This window comes from Mesocricetus auratus, unplaced genomic scaffold, assembly GCF_017639785.1.
Source record: "Mesocricetus auratus isolate SY011 unplaced genomic scaffold, BCM_Maur_2.0 Super-Scaffold_100676, whole genome shotgun sequence".
In the NCBI taxonomy this organism is placed as follows: Eukaryota; Metazoa; Chordata; class Mammalia; order Rodentia; family Cricetidae; genus Mesocricetus; species Mesocricetus auratus.
Window position 1 is genome coordinate 23,208,884 of NW_024429266.1, and position 6,000 is coordinate 23,214,883.

Consider the following 6,000-nt stretch of genomic DNA (forward strand, 5'->3'; position numbering starts at 1 on the left):
TGTGATTTAAAAAACAGTAGCAATAGTGTCACAAATAAGCTTTCCTTCAAAATAATGTTTTATTTACTTTAATACAAACTAGTGCTGTGCCTGTATTGAGCACTTTATATGGTGTATCTCATTTAAGACTCGACAGCCATCCTAAGACATGGCAAATGCATGGTATCACAGGATAGAACTAGCGTTAGTATACCACAAGAGAGGAAGAAAAAGACAGAAACATGAAGATAAAAAGAGAGAAGGAATTGCTAACTTTGTGCCAGTGAACTATCTCCTGCTTAGACTAAAGAGTTAAGCCAGAGACCCAGGGAAGGTTAGAGTAGCTTGAAGAGAATCCTAACTTTTGCACTGTGGAGTTTCAGGTTTTACCTTTCTATGTTTTGGTGCAGGATCCAGTGTGTCTGTATATGTTACTGGAAGAAGTGCTTGATAAGAGAAGCCATGGGTATGAATGTATGTATCTGCATTATTTAGTTTTGCTTTTCCTCTGGACAATGAGCATGAACTGAACTCATGTTGTCATGAGTAAATCTAGTCTCTGATTGTTTCTGGGAAAAGTTATTAGAGCATTTTTGCTTGGTGTGACCAATCAGAGTAAACAATAGCCAGAATTTAAAAGTATCTGCTGTGAGAAAATGCTGGGGAAAAGTCACTTGCAAATGAGTTTGATTTTAGTGTTTCTAAATAGCGTGATTGTCAGTGTCTCTCTCTTTATCGCCCCCCCCCTTTCTCTTAGACCACAAGATCACTGGTCTCAGAAGACAACTGTGATATAACTATGATTTATAATGTTGCTTATAAAGCAAGTTCTGTCTATTTCCTCCTTCTCATAGACCCCACCATTACACTTTGGAATTGTGGAAGCAGATAGGATCGACTATCTTTTGTTCTTTTCTTCAGTTGGTTTTGCCTCAATAGATGAATTATTGTAGCAGCAGGAAGCAGCTAATCCTGGGGTTGGTAATGAATAAGCATGGATTTATTGGTCCTGATTGTAACCTTCTGTGCAGATGGAGTAAACCTGGGGAAGACAACTGAGAGGGAAGGAGGCTAAAGAAAGACTGTTGAACAGCATGGCTCATCTGAGGATGCTGCGTCCAGTTCTTCCTGGCTCTGAAAAAAAACACCAAACAGTAGATTTTTCAAGATGGCTCCTACTTGCAAGACAGGAGTGAGCAAGGAAAAAAGAGCGTAGGAGATCTCTTTCTCTCAGGAACCTTGTACTTTGTAGGTCGTAGTATGCCCTTGGATATAAATGCATAAAGAAGGGGGTATTTTTGTATGCAAACTCCTGTGACAGTACCTGCCTGCAGCCTCCCTCTGCTTCTCTGTGTACTGTCTGTCCATGAACTTATAAAATTACAGAGTCTTACAAGATAATGTGGAATGAAATGGAAACCGCATTGATAAGGTTGCTGGGACTGGATCTGCCACTTGTCTAGTCCTCTTCAAATACGATGCTGAGATACAACATCCTATTGAGCATCTGCTCTCCCTTGCACCTGGAGGAAGAGAATGAACCCATTTTAAAGGCTTGAGAAGAATGTCTTTAAAGAGGATTAATTCAGTTGGCTCACTCGGCAAAGATGATCTTTCTTTCATGCTGCTCCTGCAACTGGTGGAGCTGAGACAGACATTCTAAACCATATGATGATGAGGACAAAATCCTGCTGAACACTCAACTGATAGAAAGAATCCCACCATTAATTATTTGGATATTTTTTGTATTAACTCCAAATCATTTGCCTTTAGAACTTTTAAGAGAGTGGAGACCATAAGCTCCTGTCTCATTTGCGTCATAACTGTTGGAGTGCTGTAGTTACTGTATACCAACTACAGCTTTCACATTCATGGTTATCATTTGTAATTAGGAATAATGGGCTCCATTTAGGGGAATATCATTCAGGTATCCGTGCTGGTTAAGTGTACAGAATCTGCAAGCTCCCAGGAAGTGGAGCAGACAATGAACATTATGAGAAATCAATGGAGGCAAAATCACAGTAATTCCCATAACTCTGAGAATCCCACAAGGAAATCCAGGAAGAGAAAAATCTGTTCCACACAAAGCCAAACATTCTGGAAATTTCCAAAAGCCCAAAAGCTTCATATACTATTTTTCTTAAGTCAATAAATGGCTTCTTCACCTAGCATCTTTTAGAATTTACTTCTTGATCACTCATCAAGTTCTATGTTTGCTTTTATGATTTATGCCTCTCTTCGAAATTGTTATTGTGGTGGTAAGGACTTTGCCTGTCATTTTGTAACTATGTCTCCAGCATCTCCCCCTGTGATGAATACCCAAAGAATTATTAGATAATGTCCGGCTGGATAGAGAATACTTTCTTTTGTTTTACTGTCCAAATTACACAAGAAGTCTAGGTTTCAGCCTAAGCTATATCATGATCAAGATACCACAAAGTGATCCCAGTATTGTGCTTGGTTGGGTTTATTGTCCAGTTAACCATTTTTCACTTTTCTGTCTAAAGAAATGAAAGACTTCCTAATCAATTTTCTTAGAGGAGACTGGAGCAATTTCTGTGGACCAAAAAAAAAACCAAAACCAAAAACCAAAACAAAACAAGACAAACAGCATATAGAGAACATCTCTGTTTCTTGTGAAGCAAACAAACAGGAACTTCCTTTGATCTAGGTGATTATGCTCTAATTGTCTGCATCCTTAGAAATTTCCCTAATAAAATAATTTTGAGCCAGGCGGTGGTGGTACATGCCTTTAATCCCAGCACTCGTGAGGCAGAGGCAGGCAGATCTCTGTAAGTTCGAGACCAGCCTGGTCTACAAGAGCTAGTTCCAGGACAGCCTCCAAAGCCACAGAGAAACCCTGTTTCGAAAAAAACAAAAAACAAAAAAAATTGTAAATAGGATGCTGCTTTCATTTATTACCAGTATACTAACTCCCAGACTTTTAAGGAACACGTATTATTAATTCATTTATTAATTATTATTTCTTAAATTCTCATCCTTAAATTGATTGACTTGGATCACTGTTTTGATTTTAAGAGATATTGTGGCATATCAAACTAGAAGGAAGAATCACAAGAAAATATAACTTCTATAATTTATTATGAGACTAATGCATGATGGGAATTCTCCCTCCCCCCCAGGAAAACCAAACATGAATTCTAACAAATAAATTTTCAATTTTTCAGAATTTTCAATGCAGAACAAGCTCTTAATATGCTTTTTAAACCAAACATAGTCTTCATCACTGGTCACACATATGTCCTTAGGATGTTTTAATGTATCTACACAATTACTTTCATATCATTGATTTAAAACTTTGACCAGATTCCAAATAGTTTTATTTTTGTAATTTTATTGTTGTGTTGATGCTAACTCACGTCTGGTGGGTAACAATGTTTGCTGAGGATAAAGATGATCAGGTATCCAGTCATTCTGACATTTTAACTCAATGACTCATTTTTGTAGTGAGAGAACTTACCCAGATATTCACCCTCTACCCTGCTGGTTCAATGCTGGTAGTTACTTAGCTGTGCGCTCTAAAGGTCTAGGGATGTGTCTCAGTGATAGATGTCTTACCTAGCATGCACAAAGTCCTGGGTTTGATCTTTATAACACACACACACACACACACACACACAGAGAGAGAGAGAGAGAGAGAGAGAGAGAGAGAGAGAGAGAGAGGGAGAGAGAGAGAGAGAGAGAGAACTTTTAAATTCGTTTTTTAGAAGCAATCTGAAAAACAGCAGCTAGTCCATCATCTAAGCTGGCTTCTATAAAGAATTTAGAGAGTGATATGTCATTAGCCTCTGAGGGATCAATCTCTGGAGATTTTAGAGGTCATTTTTTTATCTTTGTATCAGAATAGAATTAATCATAACTTTAGGAGACATTGGAGAAACTGAGAGACATTGGCCAGCCCACATGAGGCAGATTCTTTACAATTTCTAGAATAAAGTCCCATTTATATTTCTCAATGTCTGTAAACAGAGTAAGAGCAGGCCATGTCTAAGTCTTCAGATTCCTATATATATGGATACATGTTCTAATGTTCTACATCTAGTGACCCTAGAATAGTTGTGCCTTTCTATAAGGACTGTAGTTGTATACAAGGAATCAATTTATACCAAAGGGCCCTGCTTTTCGGAAGTGGAAGGACTTGTAGATTCTGGCATGGGGTAATACATTTGAGTCAAGTGCACATACTGTCACTCCTGACTGTTGGTCATTTCTTAAGACAGTAGGAAACCACAGAAAGGGAGTGGGTATACATGAGAAAAATTTAACTTGATCTGAGGAAGTCACTAACTCCTGTGCTCTCACAGACTTGTATTGTAAGGTTACAGCAACCAGAGAAAGGCCTCAAACCTTCTTCCTTCTTGACCTGAACCACATCAAAACTATGAAACTGGTAGCTGGAAGAAGAAATGGGAGTGTTCAGAAAGAAAGGAGAAGGCTTGGAGAAAGAAACCAGATCTCAATAAACACTCATGAGAGATGAGACAAGATAGTTCTTAATGACCCCCCAGATACAGAACATAGCAAGGGCCAAAGCAAGGGAAAGCAATGATGCTGAATTTGGTGCAAGATCAGATCTAACCCTGTAGCATAGCTAGATGTCTATCTTACTGGCAATACCTTCACTCTATGGAAGTATTCAAGTTGAATCTGGATGCCTGGCTCCCTGAAATTCATTGAAGATATGGATGTGGGTACAAGGCTGTACTACATAGTTAGAAGTGTCAATGATGTAACCCTTTCTTATTCATCTTCAACCCTACTATCTCCACAAAAGCTTCACTCAAAACTTCCATGAATACAAGTTCTCCCTTTATCTCAATCCGTAGCACATTTGTCATTCCTTTCACTTATTATGGTGGCTCATGTTAAACCTTAGTTATATATCATGTCTATATGTATCTCCAATTGCTTTGTGTATATTGCCACCACATCCCTCTCCCTCTGCATGAATGTAGACTCCTTTGTATTTGTGAACTGTGTAATATGCTTTTTATGCCACCCATGGTGCTCCATTCATGACAGGACAAGTGGTTGTGTTCAATGAGTACGTGTTGAAATGAATTGAACTGATGTTCAGGGACTTCCACAAGACAGCAAAACTACTTTGTAAATGTGTCAACTCTATAGAGGGAAAAATCCAGCTTAATCTCCATCATAACTTTCCTTAAGAGTTACTTAGTTGCTCAGTGTCTTCCAGCTGGCCCTAGGCTCCATACCTTCTCCCATCCTTTCCATATCTTCCCTCCAACCATCTGTTAATCTAGTCCACCTGAATTTGGTGGCAAAGACATGAGAAAGTGAATGTGGAAACACTGTGTAAGCTATAAACTATGTGGATAATAAAATAACTTTTAAAAGTTTTATTTTCATTGATTTTATTTATGTGTGTGTATGTGCAGGTTCCCACAGAAGCCAGAAGAGAATCTTGAATTCCTCAGGGGTGGAATTAGATGGTTGCTGTGAGATGAGTGATGTTGGTGTGAGGAACTGAACTCAGGTCTTCTGCAAGAGCAGAGAACTGTTGTCCAATGACCCATCATCTCTTCAGCCCCACAAACATTTTTCTATTAATATTTCAGAAGCATAGTAGTCACCCTTTCTTCCTCTCTGAGTATTACCCATGTCCAAATTGAGAGTAGCTAATCTTCTGCAGATGATTAAGATGTGGTTCTTTGCATTGAGGGGAAGAATGCATCTCTTAGCAAAACTAAAATTAAACCATCTTCTTATATATTTTAAGTTCAAAGAAAGAAGTGGCCACAACAATATTAAGTCTGAAACCGAGTGCAAAGAAACCATGGAAGATCAATAGACTCTACTTGTTTCTAATGAGCAAAATTCTAATTCAGAATTTAAGTGTGCTTTCATTTTCTGTTCTTATTTCTAATGCCTTCAAATTATAATGAAAAGTCCCAATGCTGATAAAGTGATTTTTAAAAATATTATTTTCCTACATTAACTATATAACATATATATGTTAAAATGAAAGATGAATAGTAC

The 6,000-nt window shown here is 38.0% G+C and overlaps 1 long non-coding RNA gene across 1 annotated transcript in view; it reads left to right on the forward strand.

The window, feature by feature from the left end:
• The window catches only part of LOC121136859, an 84,683-nt gene extending 81,932 nt beyond the window's left edge, over window positions 1-2,751 (forward strand). The window contains exon 3 of the long non-coding RNA XR_005874022.1: window positions 1,011-2,751. This is a non-coding gene — a long non-coding RNA (uncharacterized LOC121136859). The remainder of the gene's footprint in view (window positions 1-1,010) is intronic.
• Window positions 2,752-6,000: the final 3,249 nt, after the last annotated feature.